Source organism: Narcine bancroftii, chromosome 3 (genome assembly GCF_036971445.1).
Source record: "Narcine bancroftii isolate sNarBan1 chromosome 3, sNarBan1.hap1, whole genome shotgun sequence".
NCBI classification, from domain to species: Eukaryota; Metazoa; Chordata; class Chondrichthyes; order Torpediniformes; family Narcinidae; genus Narcine; species Narcine bancroftii.
In genome coordinates, this window is record NC_091471.1 from 69,783,110 (window position 1) to 69,804,861 (window position 21,752).

The following is a 21,752-nucleotide window of genomic DNA, read 5'->3' on the forward strand; positions in this document are numbered from 1 at the left end:
TACAAATCCTCATTTATTGAGGTGAGGAAATCAAGGATCCAGTTGCACAATGGAGTGTTGAGTCCCAGGTCTTGGAGTTTGCTGATCACTTTTGAGGGGACGATGGTGTTAAATGTTGAACTGTCATAGATAAGGAGCATCGTGATGTATGCATCAGGTGTTCCAGGGCTTTGTGCATCAACCATAGATCTTTTGCTATGATAGGCAAATTAGAACAGATCCATATTATTGCTCAGAAAGGACCTGATATGCTTCAGCACCAGCTTTTCAAAACACTTCATCACTGTTTATATGAGTACCACTGGTTGATAGTCATTTAGGCAGGTTACCACACGCTTCTTGGATACCGGTACAATTGACGCCTCTTTGTAACTGCCTTGGCTGGAGGAACAATCCAGATCCCAGAGGAACAGCCTGAAAATCTGAAGCAGAAGCAAAGGAGGCACAGAATTTGACAAATGTATATTATTAATTCCCCTGTGAATCAGATTGGGAAGGTTCAAAGCACACATCTAACCTACCTCCCTCGACCCGGTAAAAGCTATTAACTTTATATTAACATCAGTATGGGACAATTCGTCCTCTACAATTACAAAAGGCTTGAAATTGAATGAACTTCATCTGATCAAAGTTTTGACTCAGGATTTGTAGTAAATGAGGAAAAAAATGCCTTTATTTGAGAGAATGCTGTAATCAGTGTAACAGCTACACTTGGATAGCCCCTTTCTCTCTATCCCTTCTATTATGCGCTCAACCCAGACTATCCCCTGACTATACTTGAGAGCAATCTACTATGAATCCAAATGAGAAAAGACTTATGGTGAATTACTGCAGCACCCCTCAGTCCACTGGACTTGTCTCACTGGCCCACGTGCTGTACAAATCAGGAACGACTGATCTGTCAATCCTGACTGCATTATCTCTCTGACTGGAAGCTTCTAATTTTAAGGTAAAACCCCTCTGCCACCAACAACAGAAAATGCAGCTCTCCTGTGGATATAATAGGTCATATGCATTAAATGGTAGACTATTGAGATGTGCAGAGCAACAAAGGGATTTAGGAGTTGTGGTAAATAGTACCCTCAAGGCTGATACTCAGGTAGAAGATGTGGTGAAGAAGGCATTTGGAATGTTGGCCTTCATAAATCGGAGTATTGAATTCAAGAGTAGGGAGGTTATGATGAAATTGTACAAGGCATTGGTGGGGCCAAATTTGGAGTACTGTGTACAGTTTTGGTCACCAAATTATAGGAAAGATATAAACAAAATAGAGAGAGTGCAGAGAAGGTTCACGAGAATGTTGACAGGATTTCAAGGTTTGAGTTACAGGGAAAGGTTGTGCAGACTGGGGCTTTTTTCTCTGGAACATAGAAGATTGAGAGGGGACTTTATAGAGGTGTTTAAGATTTTAAAAGGGACAGACAGAGTAAACGTGGATAGGCTTTTACAATTAAGAGTGGGGGAGATTCAAACTAGAGGGCATGGTTTAAGATTGAAGGGGGAAATTTATAAGGGGAACATGAGGGGAAAGGGTGGTGGGGATGTGGAATGAGCTTCCGACAGACGTGGTCGAGGCGGGATCATTGGTTACATTTAAGGAAAGACTAGATAGTTTCATGGATAGGAGAGGACTGGAGGGGTATGGACCGGGTGCTGGTCAGTGGGACTAGGAGGGTGGGGATTTGTTACGGCATGGACTAGTAGGGCCGAACTGGCCTGTTCTGTGCTGTAAGTGGTTATATGGTTATATGGTTATATGGTTATATATTGTCCTCCCTCTCGCCTTTTGTTCTGGGGAAACAGTACTGCAGAAAATGGCGTTAGTTGTTCAATACATTTTTCACAATATCTCAACTAAATTCCATTTGATCAAGTACAACTTTTATTGTTATCGTAGGCACATCAACAAGGGTAAAAGTAGTTCAACAGGACGACTGATTTGTTATGAGGTATATGTTAGATGAGGAAATAAAAACTTAAATTCCCAACAAATGCTTTTTGTTGTTGAAACCATCTGAACTATATCCAACAGCTCCTGCATGTCAGCATTTATAAACAATTGTTTGGACAAAACTCAGACTTCACTGGTGGTGTGAATGTAACAAAACAGTGGATAATTCCAGCCACAGGAGTTCAGATCCTTGACATTCCCTCTCACCTTCTCTCATAACATAGTCACAGCTTTTTTTCATTTCACAGAGCTTTGGTTTTCTCAAGGTGCATGAGGAGCTATCTTTTAGTCAATTTGTGGAGTCCTGAGTGCAGTCTCCCTCACTGTACAGCACCTGTACAGCTGCTCAGATCATTAAGGTGGGTACATTGTTCCACCATCCAAGGGAACATATTTGCTGATCATTATGAAGGGGAGTGAATCATGGATGGACATAAATCTTGACAGCCAGCAGCCAAGGTGTAACTAAAAAAAAGTGATGAGAGAAAGGAATCATTCTTCTCTAGGCTCAATCAAATGCACACAAAAGAGGGATTCAGTGCACTTCTTCCTGTTGTAACAACTTCTTGCTATTGGAAAAGATGACCTGGCTGATCCCAGTCTTTGCAGGACAGTTCTTCTTTAACAAAACAATCACCTCAAGCCTTCAAGGTTTTAGGAGATACAGCAAATATGCAAGTTGCACATTACTTAATCTTGTCTCATTCCGGTAGTATTTTGTAGGGGTCATTAACAAAAATGTAAGTAGATAAGTAGAGGACACATAGAAGATCGCAGAGCCTAGAATTTGAAGCTAAACACAATCTACTGGAAGAACTGAGCAGGTCAAGCAGCATTGGTGGTAGGTAGAGAAAAAGGTATGACATTTTGAGCTGAAACCCTTGACTGAGGCAAACACTCAAATTAAAACTCTTTATCGGGTCTCAATAAAGGGATTCAGCCCAAAGTATCAACCATTCTCTTTCCCCCAATGATGTTGCTTGGCTTGGTTAGTTCTTCTAGCAGATTGTGACAGCTTAAATAAGTAAAAAAGCAGCTGAAAGAGTCCAGGATAGTGGTCAGAAGCTAATATTCACAGGGTAAATGGAATTTTGCTATTTCTTGGTATTCGTTGCTTTGCAAACTTAGTTTGATTCATAATGGTTAGCATACGTCCACCATGGTAGTTTGGAGGAAACTGGAAGAATTCAGACATCTCAAAAGGAGGAAGTTTCAAAACTGAAACTATTTGTGGAAGGTTGGGACAGAAACCAGAGGTGCAAAGTGACTTTTAGTGAATTATTGTCAAAAGTTGAGGTTTATCATTAGTGTCCTTTCTCTCATAGCTGGCAATCCTGTCCATATAACCTTCTTCCTGAATTCTACTTGTGAGTAAAAGGGGGGTCCTCCAATCTTTTCTTTCTTTTCATTGTTTTTAGGTTTCACAAGCAACAAATCTTCTTAATTACAATTTGTTATTAAGAATACAGCAAATTACATTCCTCAGTCAACTGGACTGCGTTGCAAATTTATGTACATAACCAAAATTGATGGTTTGCGACACTTGTGCTGGTGCGAGTTTTGTTATGTCTGTGGTCTTCACCCTGATAATGCTGGCTGTGGAAGCCTTATTTAATTAATAAGCTATAAATTCAAGGATTATCTCCAAGACTAAGCTTTAAATGCAAAAAGCATATATGCAGATGGTTACCTGATGAAGCAATATCAGATGCCAGGTATGTTGTTCAACCTTGCAATAAGAGAGTAACTGAATATTTCCTGTGAATCATAAAGCATTTTTTTTTCTTAGGCAGCAGGAGGGGGAGAAGATGCAAGGGGTGGGGGGAAAGTGGGGGGTAGTAGGTTCAAGTAACCAGCATATATGCTTCATCAATTGCATTGAGGAAATCTTAGTGATCCTGGACTTGTCAGATCTCTCTCTCTCTCTCTCTCTCTCTCTCTCTCTCTCTCTCTCGCTCTCTCTCTTCCTCTGTCTCACTCTATCACATTTCCTTTCTTGGTTGGTCAGTCACTATGGGCCAAGAGTGAGCAAAATTGTGCTAAAAGGGTTCAGTGGACGAGGCAGTAGCCATAGATAAATGGAAATGGTCAATAAATATTTCAGGTCGGATCCCTTTATCAAGTCCCTCCAGCTTCTTTTTGTTCACTGAAGGTCCCAGCATCTGCAGTTTTTGTTTCTCCACTGTATAAGATCCACGGCACAATTCTCATGAGTGGAGCCGACCCTCACATTTTGCTTTTTGATTTGCCTTTTGAAAGTGGGCAGATATTGTACATTGCTAGAAAACAGTATGCTCCATGTGAGAAACTTCAAGGGTTTCTGGTCAATCATTAGGCACCTGGTCCTCAGATAGCAATTGGCATCCTTCGGAAATTCCTTTGGAAAATTGGAAAATGATATTATAGAGATGTGTGCAGTAAGAAGTCCTTGCAATTCTTACTTGTGAGTCTTACCAATTAATGAAGAGTTTGCCAATTTCTGATTTTGAGAGGATCAAAAACAAAATAGTTCTTGCTGTAGAACTAAGGTTGCAGTGTAATGTAAAAGGGTATGAAGTAAGTTGATTGAAACATTCAAGGTTTTAATAGAGCACAGTGAAATAAACCATTTCTACTGGTTAGACTTACAGATTGGGTGATGAAGTTTAAATATTAGAGGTAGCTATTTCAGACCCTCAGAACTATTCTCTGCAAAATTGAATCGATGGTAGTTAATGATTATGTTAAGATCTGAAATTGATTAGCTTTTGTTAACTACAAGGTATTAAGAACTATGAGGAAGAGGTTGATACGCAAAGTAAGGTCATAGACCAAACATTGCATTGAATAATGGGCCACCCATCCCACTCTTATGTTCCTGAACACCTGTTTAGGGGTTTCCAGCTTTTACTTCATTATCATGTTCCCAGGTCCTGGAAGAGAGCTAGGAAGTTAATCTAACCCAGTCTTTTATTAAACAAAGGAAGCTAGTTCTCTGCTGGAATCCAAAGACAAGCACTCAGCTCCTATAGAGAAAGGGACATTATTGTAATAATATACTGAGTGTTTGGTCACCACCTATAATCTATAAATAGGGTACATACCTAATATTATGTAATCAATGCATTAACCATATAACCATATAACCATATAACCACTTACAGCACAGAACAGGCCAGTTCGGCCCTACTAGTCCATGCCGTAGCAAATCCCCACCCTCCTAGTCCCACTGACCAGCACCCGGTCCATGCCCCTCTAGTCCCCTCCTATCCATGTAACGATCCAGTCTTTTCTTAAATGTAACCAATGATCCCGCCTCGACCACGTCTGCCGGAAGCTCATTCCACATCCCCACCACCTATCAGGAGGAACGAGGGGCCTTTAGACTATTTCCGTTAAGAGTAGGAGAGATTGAAACAAGAGGACATGAGTTAAGAGTTAAGGGGCAGAGGTTTAGAGGTAACATGAGGGGGAATTTCTTTACTCAGAGAGTGGTAGCGGTGTGGAATGAGCTTCCAGGAGAAATAGTAGCGGCAGCGTCAATTTTATTATTTAAGAAAAAGTTGGGCAGGTATATGGATGAGAAGAAGGTGGAGGGTTATGGTCATTGTGCAGGTAGGTGGGACTAGAGAGGAGTGTTTGGTTCGGTGCAGACTAGAAGGGCCTAATGGCCTGTTTCCATGCTGTAATTGTTATATGTTATATATTATATGTTAGTTACTCCTCAAAGGAAATAGTGCATTGGCAGATATCTAAGCTACAGTGGCTTGAATATGTTTCAAACATAGTTCTCTCATTTTTTTCACAGTGGCTTCAGGCTGCTTCCCTTTCCTCTGGCTGCTATTCAGTCCCTATGGTGTTACCATCTGCCTCACACTCCTACTTTCCTGGCATGCCAAACACTTTTTTTCTGGATCGGGAAGTTGTGGGGGACTAAATGAGTTACCATAGCTTGTGATACCATTCAAGGAATGAGCTGAAACCACCTGCTGATAGATCCAAACTTCTACACCTTGCCTTCATCATGCCCATTGAGTGCTCTTCTGCTTTGGGGAGTAACAATATACATATACTGCTGCACTGAACAGTGGTGTGAGCAGTAACAGAAGAGCATGGCTTTCGTCAGCAGGCAATCTTAGAGTCACTCGCATCTTTATTCTGAAGCAAAGCAGGAAGATTGCCAGACAATATGTTTAGCATATCAGCTGCTGGTCTGCTTGCATTAAACCATTTCTGTCATCAGATGATAGTTGGCAATTCAGGGTTTGAAGTCATCTCTGCTTGTAAAATCATGAAGATTGCTCTCTTGAGCAGGTGCTGTATCATGTTCCCAGGATCTCCAGGAAATCCTATATAACCCTTAAAAATAAAATCACACATGGCCAAGGTTCTTTGAATGTCATCAAATATGATGGATGTATTGGATATCTCTGTGAAATTTGCTTCCGAAAGAAATTACACTTGTTTTCATGTGGCATGTTTCATCACCTGATAATAACCCCAAATACTTTCAGGCAATGAAGTACTTCTGAATTGTAATCACTGCTGTAAGATGGGAAATGCACGAGGCAACTTTCTCCTTGGAACAGTAATGTGATCATTGTTGCATTGCAAGTTTAAGCAACTGTGATTGGAGGGGATAAGCCTTTAAAATTGTGTAAGGGGATTAAAAGAACAGTTTAAACTGCAAATTAAATTGAATGACTGAGGTCAGCAGTCATACGTGGAATCGACATTATGTCCTGTAGTTCCATCACAAAAGTGAACAAAGACCTTCTTAGGTTTTGAATCACATTTTAGCCTCCTAAAGTACACATTCATTGAGAAATATGTGTACTCCATGAATTCACTAGCTTTATTAAAGTTCAAGGCAGGTTTCACAGGCAGATACTGTAAATGTGAGACAGGAAGATTTCAAGTTAAATGTTACAGGTATATAAATTGTTTCAAGGATCTTCAGCAACTGGTGACATGGTACAAGACTCAAGGCATAAAAGTATTAATTAACAGTACCCAGATAGTCCCCAACTTAAAACCAATGTGACTTATTGCCATTTATACATAAGACCAAAAAAAATTAAAAAGAAAAAATGTATGTAAATATAAAAATTATGCTTTTATGGATGAAAGGAGGAGCCTATCTATGGAAAATAGTGCCTAGGGCAGGGGTGGTCAATCTCTCGCAAGAGCTGACTGGTGGCCAGCCTATTGCGAGAGCTGGCCTTGGTGGCTGCCATGTTGTATTTGACGAATGATAAACTGATTCAGTGAATTTCCAAAGTATGTCCATTTTGAGATATGACCAGTTGGTCAGAATAGAACGTGGTCATAAGTTGAGGATTACCTACATACACCACAGCTATGGAGAAATTTAAGAAGGACCAAGTAGGACGTATCTCTGGTGAAAATGCAATAGTGAGATATCCTTATGTGGGGCTTTCTTTTTCAGAAGTTGACTTCATGACATTAATCTATTTTATTTGTCTGAAACCCACACTATTCTTTTGTGAAATATCTATTGGGAAGTTAATTCTGCAGCATTCAGAATTTTGGTGAATTCTCGCCAGGGAAGAATGTTTCTGTAAGGTAACTGAGATTTGGAGCTAAAATTTTCAGATCATCAGAGAAAAATATAAAAATCAAGAACATAAGAAATAGAAGTATGAAATGGCCATTCAGCTTTCTGTGCCTGGTCCCCTATCCAAGAAGTTCTTGGATGAATTTTTAATTCCAACGTTCCCATTACAAGCCAAAACCCAATGCTTCCCATAAAACCCATTTCTGGTGATTTCTACCTTGACTATTCTCAATGTCTGAATGTCCATAGTCCTCTCCAGCAGAGAATCCCAAAGACTTGATAGCCTCCAGATGAAGAAATATTTTTCTCAGAATGGCCACCCCTGCTTCTGAGAGTTGACACTTGACTCTAGAAATCAAAAAACAGAAGCATCATCACTGACAAACCCAGAAAGAGTTTTGTGTGCCTCAACAAGATCACCTCCAGACTATCACTTGGGTTAGAAAAAGTTTAAATAATATCAAGAATTGGTTTAGTGAAAAGCAATTGGCCGCACTTAATTACCAGACAGTTTCTTTCTTTTAATGCATAAAGAGATACCAGCAAATATTTTCATTGTGCGCCACTTAAAATTTGATACAGCGACACTGAGCTGTTTTCAAATTAGCAGCTAAATGAATATTTGCCTTCCTAAATTATAGCTGAGGTGTGGTATTCAATTTCATGACACACAAGAAGAGACTGCAGATGCTGGAATCTGAAGCAAGATATGATCTTCTGGAGGATATCACAGGGAGCAGCATCACAGGGAGAAAAATAATTGTCGACGTATTGGACAGAACCCTGAGTCTTGATGAAGGGCTCCATCTGTTAATCATTCCTTAAAGATTTTCCCACTCTCTGTTCTGCTGACCTCTGTGAATTTAGAAACATCAATCTTGATAGTTACAGAAACCCAGCAAGATGGGACAGAGGAGGGGAGAACATGCTATTGAAAGGCCAACAAGATCTCTTTTCACAGCAAAATTACCTGGAGATTTTCAAAGTATTTTTCTATTGCATCTTTAATAATAAATACTAACATTTTCTTCATCACAGATATGGGAAAGCAGAGGAGGTGATAGACAGGAGTAATAGGAACACTCTCACACCTAGGAGCCAGGAGGAGGGTAGATGATGACAGTCAGTGAAGGGAAAGGTAACAAGCAGGCAGTGCAGGGCACCACTGTGGCCATCCCCCTCAATATCCCCCTGGATAGTATTGGGGTGAGAGGAGGGGAACCTACCAGGCAAAAGCAATGAAGGTCAGGTATCTGGCACAGTATCTGGTCCTGTGGCTAAGAAGGGAAGGGAGGAGAAGAGGCGAGCTATAGTTATAAGGGATTCCATAGTTAGGGGGGACAATTGAGAGGCTCTGTAGAAGAGATTGAATGGTATGTTGGCTCCCTGGTGCCAGATATCTGAGGTAATTCAGATTGAGTTCATGGCATTTTCAGGAGGGAGAGTGAGCAGCCAGATGTCGTCGTTCATGTAGGGACCAATGACTTGGGTAGTAATGGTAAGGAGATCCTGCAAGGAGAGTTGAGAGAGTTAGGTGCTAGGTTAAAGGACAGGACCCTCAAGTGTAGTAATCTCAGGATTGCTACTCATGCCACATGCTAGTGAGGTTAGAAATAGGATAATAATGCAGGTTAACATGTGCCTAAAGACGGTGCAGGAGGTTGGGCTTCAGGTATTTGCATCATTGGGCTCTTTTTCAGGAAAGGTGGGACATGTTCCGACTGGACAGTCTACATCTGAACTAGAAGGGGACTAGTATACTTGTGAGAAGTTTTTCTAGTGCTGCTCCGGTGGGTTTAAACTAGATTTGCAGGAGGATGGGAACTAGAGTGCCCGAGCAGAAAGAGGAGTGGAGGAGGGAAAAGATGATGTGAAAATTGCATGCACCATTAGAAGGCAATGGGTTGTTTGTGGTGGAAATTTTCTAAAGTGCAAGTAATATTGTTGGAAAGGCAGACAAACTTAGATCGTGGATTGGCACATAGAATTATTTGTGATCATTGGCAAAACTTGGCTGCAAGAAAGGCAGGACTGGCAGCTCAATGTTCCGGGCTTCCATTATTTTATACATGATAGAGAGGAGTGGCATTGCTCATCAGGAAAAATATCATAGCTGTGCTCAAGCAGGAGAGACCAGAAAGCTCTTCTACTGAGGGTAAGTGGATGGAGCTGAGGAATAGGAAAGGTATGACCTCACCCATAGGATTGTATTATAGACCACCCAATAGTCATCACGAATTGGAGGAGCAAATCTGTAGACAGATAGCAGACAGCTGCAGGAAACGTAAGGTTGTGGCAGTAGAAGATTTTAACTTTCCACTTATTGACCTGGAAAGCCATATTGTAAAAGGGCTGGGTGGCTTGGAGTTTGTCAAATGTGTTCAGGAAAGTTTTCTAAATCAATATATAGAGGTACCAACTAGAGAGAGTGCAATACTGGATCTCCTATTAGGGAACGAGACAGGACAGGTGACAGAGGTATATGTAGGGGAACATTTTGTGTCCAGTGATCATAATGCTATTAGCTTCAAGTTCATTATGGAGAAGGATAGGTCTGGGCCTCGAGCTGAGATTCTACAAAGGAGAAAGGCCAATTTTGAGGAAATGAGAAAGTATCTCGAATGTGTGGTGTGAGATAAATTGTTTTCGGGCAAGGATGTGCGAGGTAAGTGGAGGACCTTAAAAGGTGAAATTTTGAGAGTACAGAGTTTGTATGTTCCTGTCAGGATTAAAGGCAAGGTTAGAAGCCATACAGAACTTTGGTTTTTGAGGGATATTGGGGATCTGTTTCAGAAAAAGAGAGAGGGGTGCAACAGCTAAAAGTAAAATATAGCAAATGAGGTACTTGCGGAGTATAAAAAAATGCCAGAAAAACTTCAGGTAACAAATCAGGAAGGCTAAAATAAAACGACATGAGGTTGCTTTGGCACAAAATGTGAAGGAACATCCTTAGGGTTTCTACAGATAAGTAAGGGACAAAATTCGTCCCCTTGAAGATCAGGATGGCCGGCTTTGTATGAAGGCAAAAGAGATGGGAGAGATCTTAAAAGGTTTTTTTTCATCAGTATTCATTCAAGAAAAGAGCACAGATTCGTGGGGAGTAAGGAAAACAAGCAATGAGGCCACAGAACCTACACAGATTAAAGAGGAGAAAATGACTTAAAGCAAGCAAGGATGGATAAACCCCTTGGGCCTGACAAAATATTCCCTCTGACCTTGAGAGAGGTTAGAATAAAAATTGTAGGGGCTCTGGCAGAAATATTTAAAATGCCCTTAGCCATGGCTGTGGTGCCAGAGGATTGGTGGGTAGCTCATGTTATTCTGTTGTTTAAAATAGACTCCAAAAATAACCTTGGAAATTATAGGAACATAGGAAGTAGGAACAGGAGTAGACCAAAAATGGCCCATCGAGCCTGCTCCGCCATTCAATATAATCATGGCTGATCTAATTTATGACCTAACTCCACCTGCCTTCTCCCCATATCCCCTAATTCCTCTATCATGTAAAAATTTATCTAACCGAATTTTAAATATGTTTAATGAGGCAGCCTCAACCATTTCCCTGGTTAGAGAATTCCAAACATTCACCTCTCTCTGGGAAAAACTATTTTTCCTCATCTCTGTCCTAAATCTACTCCTCCAAATCTTGAGACTGTGTCCTCTCGTTTTAGTTTCAAAATGAACCTGGTGAGCCTGTCATCACTGTTTCAGTGCTGTAACGCCGAGTACACCTATTCAGTTAAATGGCCTGTATTTCTTTTCTTTTCTGAAAAAAAGTTACTTTTACTATTTTCCTAATGGAACCTTAACTATATCTGGAAAACTTTGAAAAAGAAGCATTTAATTTTAAATATTAGTTTAACAGGCAAAGAATTGTTCAAGGAACACAAAAGGTCAGACAACATCCATGGGTAGAAGTGTTCAGTCAACATTTCAGGACTGGACTCTTTATAAAGACTAAGATAGATAAGGTGAAATGATGGAAATTATAGATACAAAGGGGGAACAAGGCTCTGGGAGGAGCCCAGAGGTGATGGAGTACAGGACAGGAAGTAATGGAGGAAAAGAGGCAGTGGATAGACAGGTAGAAGGAGAAACCACGAGGAAAAGATAGGGGAAAGAAAGGCTGATAAAGAATGAAAAATAAGTACAGGAATGGGTAAAGAAGAGACAGAAGCAGTGGAATCAATGGGTGGGGTAGGGGTTACTTCAAATTAGAAAAATCAATGTTAATGCATTAGCATTAAGGCTGTGCAGAAAGAATATGATGTGCTGTTTCTCATGTTTGCATTGAGCCTCACACTGATAATGATGAGGCCAAGGACAGACATGTCACTGTAGGAATAGTTGGGAATTTAAAATGGATGACTGCAGGAAGGTCAGATTTAGATTCAGATACAGAGCACTGGTGTTTGTCATAGCAATCACCCAATTTATATTTTGTCTCACTGATGTACAGGAAGTTGCGCCGAGTACACCTAGTGCATTAAATTAGGTTAGTGCTGTCTGACCTGCTGAGTTCCTCCAGCAATTCTTTGTTGACACAAAATTCCAGCATCTGCAGCTTCCACATTTCTCTTGTTTAAATTTTTTTTTCACAAAATACTGAATACAGACAAGCAGGTTACCTCTAACATTCATACAGTCATATAACAGAGTATAGGATTACAGTGAAAATGAAGATCAATTAGCATGAAGCATGATTTTTATGAGGTTCATTCAGGAGCCTGATGGCTTCAGGAAAGAAACTGCCTTTAAGCCTGTTGGTGTGTCCCTTCACACTCTTAAGCCCACTTTCTGATGAAAGAAGGGAGAACAGAGTGTGCTTTGGGCATAATGGGTCTTTCAGTAGTTGGCTGCCTTTCATCAACAATGGCAGGAAATATGGATGGAGTCAATGGAGGGAAGTTTTTCTTAAGTGCTAAGCTGTATTCACTACCTTTTGTTGCTTCTTCCAATATTGACCAAAGCAGCTCCCATACCTTTCAACCAAAGGCTTAGACCCAAAACATCAGTAATATATCTTAACCTCCTATTCACACTGCAAGACCAACTGAGTTCCTCCAGCATTTCTATATTTTGACCTGGAACAGCATTTTAACAATGTTTAATCAACTGTTTTTTTAGCATCTTCTTTTATGACTTTGGGATGAGTCCATCAGAACCTGGGCATGCCAACTTGCACCTCCAACAAGTTGATTAGCACTTTACCTGAGTTCTTCCTCCCTTCTCATTTTCAATGTATCATCATTTTTGGGTCATTAATTGTATTCTCTGCAACGAAGCTTATTGCAAAATATCCACCTTTCATTTGTTTTCCATTATTATTTCTTCATGATCGCTCTTCATAGGAGCATGTTTTTAAATGCTTTGAAATTGTCTTACAACCTATCTTTTCTATTTCTGCCCAGCTTAGGTTCAGAGGTCAATCCACAAGCCCATAAGAGTAGCAGAGAGGATCATTGGTGTCTCCCCCCCCACCCCCGCCCCCCCCCACCCCCGCCACATTTAACATGATCTACAGAAATCATTGCATGAAGAAGGCATGCAAAATCATTAAGGATGCTTCCACTCAGCTACTCCCTTTGGAAAAGAGATACAGGAATATTACAGCCAGCAACACCAGGCTGAGAAACAGCTTGTTCCCACGGGCAGTGAGAATCCTGAGCGACCTAAGGAACTGCTTACACTAATCATCCGAGACGCTCACATTCACGAAACAAAAAATATTTATTTATTTATTTGTATCTATCAATACCTGCCTGCATATATATTGTCTGTATGTGTGTTGTGTCTGGTTGAGTGTCTGTGTGTTTTGCACTGAAAACTGGAGAATGCTGTTTCGTCAGGTGCACTTGCACCATTGGATGATAATAAAATTGACTTGACTTCATCTCGCATTCTGACTTTGTTTTCGATATTATTTGATCAGTCATTCTGTCTGGCTTTTTTGCATTCTGAACAATTTTCTGACTTCTTTCTCAGTGAAATAAAATTGTTCTGTGTTTACTGAGCCCTCTGAATGCCTGCTCTCTGTCTCAACTAACTCATCCCTAAGGTAACTAACTAGTTTATTCATAGGTCATAGTTCATAGAGATACAGCATGGTAGCAAGCCCTTCTGGCCATGAGCTCATGCCACAAAATTATATCCACATGATCAATTAACCTACTAACCCCGTACATCTGTAGAATGTGGGAAGCAACCAGAGCACCCAGAGGAAACCCATACGGTTATGAGGAGAACATGCAAACTCCTTTTTGGTCATATTTGAACCTGGGTCACTGGTACTGTAATAGCACTGCACTAACTGCTATGTTACTGTGTGGCCCTTTGGCTCTGCTTTTGCACTGTCATTATTGCCCTCAGCTCAGTTTAAAGTACTATCCATGGACCCACTTACCTCTGTCAATTTGAATATAATGTTCAATCACATCATGCTCACTGTTGCCAATGGATGCCTTAATGGGAGATCATTAATTAATCTTCTTGTTGCATGTATTCTGTTGATTTCAGGACATAGCGATACTTTGAGACACCCTAGCCATTCATCCCTTCAAATCAATGCCATCTCCCAATGGACCAATCACATCAGCCTAATTTCCCCTATCCTTATTTCCTTGTGGCCCAGCTCGTTCTTCTATCTCACCTGCAAATCCACAACCATTTAGTTATTTTGTCACCAACATCAGCAGGTAACTTTTCAGTAGCCAAATACATACCAACACAATCTTGGGATGTGAAAGGAAACAGGAGCACCTGTCAGAAACCCTCACTATCATAGGCAGAATTTGAAAACTCTACATAAACAGTCCCCAAGGTCAAACCTGGATCCCTGTTGCACCACCCTGTTCTAAAAGATTCTCTGAAATTATGAAATTTTCATCAAATCTACATTGCCCAATCTGAATTTTCCAGTTTATGTGCAGTTTCTGATCTCCCACGATTCTCATTGCACATTTCCAACATGATTTTTTATGTTCCGAGGTCCCATTTTGAGAGCCTGAAAATCACTCCCACCTTGTCTTTATTATTTCTTACCATCACCTGAACCATTTCTGCAACATGGCTTTGGAACCTCAAGTCTTCCCCCTCAGGCTATTAAATCCATTTGTCTTTCTTTCCACAGACACTGCTTGACTTATTGAGTATCTTCAGCTCTATTTGTTTCTACCATCTATAGTTTTTTTTCTCATTTTCAGGAAAATGATCCCAGTTATTAGCTCCACCTCTTCCTTGGAAGGAAAGTTTGTATAGGATCTACATGGTTGATCATCAGGAGATTCTAAAGCCTCTCGCATCTGATTAACACATTATAATGTGTCATCAATATGGAGTTAGATTTGAAGCCATTTTATACGGCACCCCACAAAAGCAGTTCAGATGAATCACGTGAAGTTTTATCTTAATGGTGACAGCAGATGGAAGATCATTTGTACAATGCAATGATGCTGAAATTATCTTACCATTGTGTGATAGTATGGGATCCTATCACCCTGTATATATTTGTATATATTTACATATAGCGATAGTGATTGGCTGAGAGCCATAGCCACATACACTGGCAGGTCATAAAGGTCCTAACCAGACCCAGGTCAATCTGGACTGGTCGACCTCGATGTACTACACTCCAGTCTTTTGTTAATAAAAGCCTTGGTTTGAGTCAACAAATCTTTGTGTCATTCGATGTGCTACAATTTTATAAACAAAATGCTTCAACGGATGGAGCGAATGCTGCGACCAGAACGCCTCAGCATTGACCCGCAGTTGGCTACTGCCCAGAGTGATTTCAGGCTCTGAGTGAGGTGTTTCAAGGCATATCTGCAGCGCTCAGACCCCATCATGGAGGAAGACACTGATAAACTGCTTGTTTTTATGTCCATGGGGTCCACGAGGGTCTACGAAAACATCCAGGATGCGTCCTCCTACATGGCTGCCATGAACATGCTGAAAGGACTCTACGAGCAGCCTGTGAATAAAGTCTATTCCAGACACATGCTGGACCAGGAGGCAGTAGCCAGATGAGTCTTACAGAGCCTACCTCCAGGCACTAAGGTTATTGGGTAGAGCTTGTGCATGCACTGACAAAATTGCAGCAGAGATTTACAGGGTTTATGTTGCTGGTCCTATCTCAACTATGTGCTCCAGTATTGTTGGGATTGGATTTTCAATGTCATTTTGAGTCGGTGTTACTTCATTATGGGGGTCTCCACTCTCCGCTCTCTGTCTGCCACCACTCCACCCCGGAGACCTCCTGCCAGTGACAGCCCATGCCAGTGTCCGTGCCCCAGCGCTCCACTTGTAGCCTCTCCACTCTCCGGGACTCTCCTCCAGAACTCTTCGCCAACCTCACCCCTGGCTGGAAACCAGTTGCCACTAAAAGCAGGCAGTACAGCTTCGGGGACAGGAAATTCATTAAAAGTGAGATGCGCAGACTACTGGACGAGGGCATCATTGAGCCCAGCACAAGTCCCTGGAGGGCGCAGATGATAGTTGTGAAGAACGGGCAGAAGCTGTGGATGCTGGTTGACTACAGTCAAACAGGCAACCGCTTCACGCTCTTGGATGCTTACCCTCTTCCATGAATCACAGATGTGGTGAATCAGATTGCCAATACCATGTGTTTTCTACTATCAACCTTCATTCAGTCTACCACCAGCTCCTGATCCACTCAGAGGACCACCCTTTCAAGGCCTTCGAAGCGAACGGGCATTTGTACAAATTCCTCAGTGTTCCCTTCGGTGTCATAAATGGTGTCGCAGTCTTCCAGCGAGAGATTGTCCAGATGGTAGACCAGAATGGCCTAACAACCACATTTCCATATCTGGAAAATGTCACAATCTGTGGGCATGATCCGCAAGACCACTACGCCAACCTTGACAAATTCTTCCAAACCTCAAAATGGCTGAATCTGATCTAGAATTTTGAGAAGTGTGTCTTCCGGACTACTCGTCTCACAATTCTAGGTTGAGTGGTGGAAAACTGGGTGGTAAAGCCAGATCTCGACCACATGCACCCTCTCATGGACCTCCCACTGCCCCAAACCCAGAAGGCTCTCAAACGCTGCCTGGGGTTTTTTTTCCTACTACGTCCAATGGGTCCCACAGTACGCTGACAAGGCACGACCACTCATTAAGTCCACCTCCTTCCCCTTGTCACCGGATGCCAGAGCGGCCTTCAACCGCATTAAGTTGGACATCGCCGCGGCCACTCTGCATGCCATAGACAAATCGATACCCTTCCAGGTAGAGAGCAATGCACTGGCAGCCACCTTAAACCAGGCCAATAGGCCTGTCGCCTTCTTTTCTAGGACCCTCCAGGGCCCAGAAAGCTGACATTCCTCTGTCAAGAAGGAGGCCCAGGCCATCGTAGAGCCGTACCTCATCGGAGACACTACCTCACTGGCAGGCGCTTTACACTGCTGACTGACCAACGCACAGTCTCATTTATGTTTAGCAGCAACTAGCGGGGTAAGATCAAAAACGACAAGATTGCCAGGGGGAGAATTGAACTCTTTACCTTTAACTACGACATTCTGTACCGGCCTGGACAGGCTGCAGAAACTCCATGAGGAGCTCTGTCACCCAGGGGTCACCAGGTTTGCACATTTCATGCAGGCCCACAACCTGCCCTATACGGTCGAGGAGATCCATTCCATGACTCAAGCCTGCCCAGTATGCGCTGAGTTCAAGCCCAATTCCTTCCAGCCCGAGAAGACCCATGTCACTAAACCCACCCAGCCCTTTGAACATCTCAGTGTGGACTTCAAGGGGCCCCTACCGTCGATGAACTATAACACCTACATTCTCACGGTGATCGATGAGTACTCCCGCTTCCCACTTGCTTTCCCCTACCTTGACATGACAGCCTCCACAGTCATAAATGCACTGCACAGCATCTTCGCCATTTTTGGGTACCCCAGTTCCATCCACAGTCATCAGGGGTCCTCATTTATGAGTCTGGGGAGCTGAGGCAGTGCCTTTTGGAACGCAGTATTGCTTCGAGCAGGACCACTAGCTACAACCAGCACGGGCAGGTCGAAAGGGAGAATGCCACTGTCTGGAAAGCGATCACTCTTTCCCACTCGCTGGCAAGATGCCCCCCCCAAAATGACCTACACTCCATCAGGTCCCTGTTATGCACTGCCACCAATGCTACCCCGCACAAACGTATGCTCTCATTCCCACGGAAGTCAGAATCGGGAATGACTACACCAGCTTGACTGATGGGCCCTGGATCTGTCCTGCTGAGACGTCCGGTACTCGAAAAATAACCCCCATAGTTGACAGGGTAATGCTGTTACATGTGAACCCACACTACACTTATATCGAGTACCCGGATGGGCGGGATGACACAGTTTCGGTAAGGGACCTGGCCCAAGCCGGATCTAACATTGTCACATTCCAACCCCAACCTTCATCCAATCCTCCCCTGGGTTACATGCCAGGACAACAGGACCAGCAGCACCTCGCGGATGATGACGGCAGTAGACTGGACCAGCATATGGCGAACGACAACAGTGGACTAGGCAAAACTGCACCCACACTCAGGGACCCTAGTCATGATACCCCAACAACTACACTGATCCCAGTGCCACGGCGATCACGTCGGACAATCAGGCCACCCAACCGCTACAGCCCGTAACCCCTTCATGCTATACACCCCCCCTCCTTTTTACTCTCACTGGGGTCAGTTCTTAAAGAAGGGGTGAATGTGATAGTATGGGATCCTATCACTACTGTATATATTTGTATATATTTATATATAGTGATAGTGAATGGCTGCGAGCTGTAGCCACACCTACTGGCAGGTCATAAAGGGCTGTTCCTAATCAGTCCCAGGTCAGTCTGGACTGGTTGACCTCAATGTACTATACTCCAGTCTTTTGTTAATAAAACCTTTGGTTTGAGTCAACAAGTCTTTGAGTCATTCGATGCATTACACACTGGAAAGTCAGAAAAAATTAGCAGAAATGCCTGTTATAAACCTTGAACAGCAAAAAGTGGTTTCTCTCAGCACAATATCCAGTGCCAATTGAGTGCTTGTCTGCAGTGCATGGATCTTAGTGAATTAGGATATGTCATTGAGTCATTCAGCTCCTGAGCCTTTGCCACCATTAAACAACCTCTTTACTAATCTTAATTTATCAGCACTTGTTCTGCAGCCTTCAGTGCCTTGGAGCACACTACACCTTGACTTCACTTTAAATGTTTGTTTTCTCTTGACCTTATTGTTTTCATTTACAGTGATAAACAGATATTATAAAGTGGTGACCAATGAATCTGCAACTTACCTGATAATTATTAACCAAGTGATGTAAAATTAATGTTGTTCCTGTCTGATAACTGTTGCCAGGAGATTCTGCACCAATAATAAAAATAAAATCACAAGAAGCAACATACCAAAAAATCCAGAGATCTTTCTTCTAAGTAATATAAGAAATAAAGAACTTGGACTCGATTTGGATGGAGCACAAAAAATATTTATTATTATAGCCCTAGCTGTAGCAAAAAAATGTATTATGTCAACCTGGAAATTAGAAGATAGTCTGAGAATACCGCAATGGTACATAGAAGTGAATAAATGTATTCCATTGGAAAACATAACATATAATTCAAGAAATAACATCACAGTATTTGAACAAATTTGGGAACCGTACGTGGAACACAGCAGAGAAGTCCTACCGCGGACCTCCACCACCTAAAATGACATAAGGAGAAGAAGACGAAATGAACTGACCCAGTATGTAAAAGTAGAAGACACAAATTTCTTGTTTATTTTCATTGTGTGATGACATTGTTTAATGGGTTTAATGTATCATATAGGTTGAACGTTGAGTGGGTGGGATGGGGGTGGGTGAAGGAGGGAGGGAAGGGAGGGGGGGAAAAGGGGAGAAAATGATACTGTGTATATTCAAAAGGAAAATGTTTGTGTGTATTTTAGTTAGTATGGTTCATAGTGTAAAAATTTTTTTAAAAATTTAAATAAAAGAAACTGGTCATTGAGGACTAAACTGACAAAAAATTTCTTCGCCTAGGGAGTTGGGAATCTTTGGAATTTTCTGTCAAGGCTCAGTCACTAAGTATATTCCAGACTAAGGCTGACAGGAGAAATTACAATGCCTCCATAATTATTTCCCTCCAGCATTGCAGAAGTCCTTGATTATATCTACAGGGAATGCTGCTGTAGGAGAGCAGCAGCAATCATCAAGGATCAACACCACCCAGCACACGCTCTGTTCTCACTGCTGCCATCAGGAAAGAGGTATAGATGCCACTAGACCCACACCACCAGATTCAGGAATGGCTGCTACCCCTCCACCATCAGACTCCTCAATGACAAACTCAATCAGGGACCTCTTTTAAGGGCCTCCTATTTGTGCATTTTATTGATTTTTTAAAATTCTCTCTACATTGCATCATCAGTTTTTTATTTGTTTACCTTTTTTTGCACTACCAATAACTGGTAATTCTGCCTCGTCTGCAGGAAAAGAATCTCAGGCTTGTATGTGATGTCATGTATGTTCTCTGACAATAAATTTGAAATGTCAGTCTGGAACGTGCTTTCATGGTCTATGGCTCAACTGGGACAAGGAATTGTATTTCCTGCCCTGCTCATCCTTTTCACAATGCCAGATTGCTACAGGCTGCTCAGACTAAGGTAATTTTTTTTTTAATTTAGAGATACTGCACAGTCTTTCAGCCCACGAATCTGTGCTACTCAATTTGTACCCAATTAATCTATACCTTCAGTACATTTTGAACAGTGGGAGGAAACTGGAACCCCTGGGGAAAACACATGCAGACACGGGAAGAAGGTGCAAACTCGTTACAGACAGCATGGGATTCGAACCCTGGTCCTGATCCCTGGTGCTCTAAATGCATTGCTCTTATCACTACACCAACTGTGCAAACCATTACTAGGCACATTTCCAATTCCCATATTTCAGATTCCAAATGTCCAGTTTTCAAATGGAAACAGTTTTCCATGGGTTACTTGGTGAAAATGATCAACAATTACAATACTTTCCCCAACACCCAATTAAAAAAAAGATCATCTCAAAATTATAGCTATATAATTTATTGCATAATATACTTGCATGACTATCTATGAATAACATTTTATGAAAATGAAATGCTTTGAGATAATCGCATTATTTTTTCTTCACTGGCTGAATGTTAACATATTAGTTCTTTATTTATGCTGCAATCAATCTTTCCAATAGCACCAAAGAATGGCTTAGAGTGAACATTTTGTTGTCTGCTTTCTCCGAATGGGGATAATATATTAAGGATGTCACCAATAGTCAATAAAGATCGGACATATGTACCAAATTAGAGACAGGAGTCAAAGGTGAGCAATCAAACTGAGCAAAGAATTAGAAATTAGGCTGAAATATCTCACATGCTACCTCCTTCCCCTGAGAAAATAGTGCTGATTTTCTGGGAAGGTTCAGACCACGCAGAAGATATCACAGGCCTCACTTTATGCTGATAAAAATGTTATTGTTTATCTCACATCTGGATCATTCTATACCTGCTATATTAAACTTATTAGCAAACTTTTGTATTTTTTCAGGTTACAAGCTTAATTTGCACAAAAGTGAACTTTTTCCCTTGAATGGTTCTGTTCCTATCTATGATAGTATTCCATTTAAAATAGTGAGAGGATCTTTCACCTATTTAGGGATTAAAGTTTTGAAGATATTTAATGATATTTTCAATGAAAACTTCAGTCCTCCATTTACACAGGTGAAAGAGACCTTATCTAAATGGTACCCCCTTTCTATGTCACTTGTTGGTAGAATTAATATCATCAAAATGAACGTCCTACCTAAGTTTTTATATTTATTCCAGCCATTTCTGAGTTTTAAACCAAAGATTATTTTTAATCATTTGAATATATGAACTCTTTGTATGTTTGGAACAACAAAATCCCAAGGTTGAATAAATCTTATTTACAAAAATCAAAAATAGTTGGAGGCTTTGCTTTGCCTAACCTGGGACATTATTTTGGGCTATTAATATTAAATATATAATTTTCTGGATTCATTACATAGATAAATTGGACTGCCCAGAATGGACATCATGGAGCTGGGGCTTTAACAATTTGCTCTGGCTGCACTTCTTGGTGCTTCCCTTCCATTTTCTTTGGTAAAGGCAAATAAATTAATAGGGAGCTCGGTAGTCAAAAAATTTGTACAAATTTGTTTTCAATTCAGATGCTATTTTGAACTCAAATTTT

The 21,752-nt window shown here is 41.4% G+C and overlaps 1 long non-coding RNA gene across 2 annotated transcripts in view; it reads right to left on the minus strand.

Moving 5' to 3' along the window:
- The window catches only part of LOC138756134 (uncharacterized), an 80,399-nt gene that overhangs the window by 52,872 nt on the left and 5,775 nt on the right, over nt 1-21,752 (minus strand). The window contains exons 2-4 of one of the 2 annotated variants that reach the window (XR_011352784.1): nt 18,802-18,869; nt 7,726-7,856; nt 4,113-4,328 (exon numbers count right to left, since the gene is read on the minus strand). This is a non-coding gene — a long non-coding RNA (uncharacterized lncRNA). Of the gene's footprint in view, nt 1-4,112; nt 4,329-7,725; nt 7,857-18,801; nt 18,870-21,752 lie in introns of those variants that run through there. The other variant, XR_011352785.1, reaches the window with a different exon arrangement.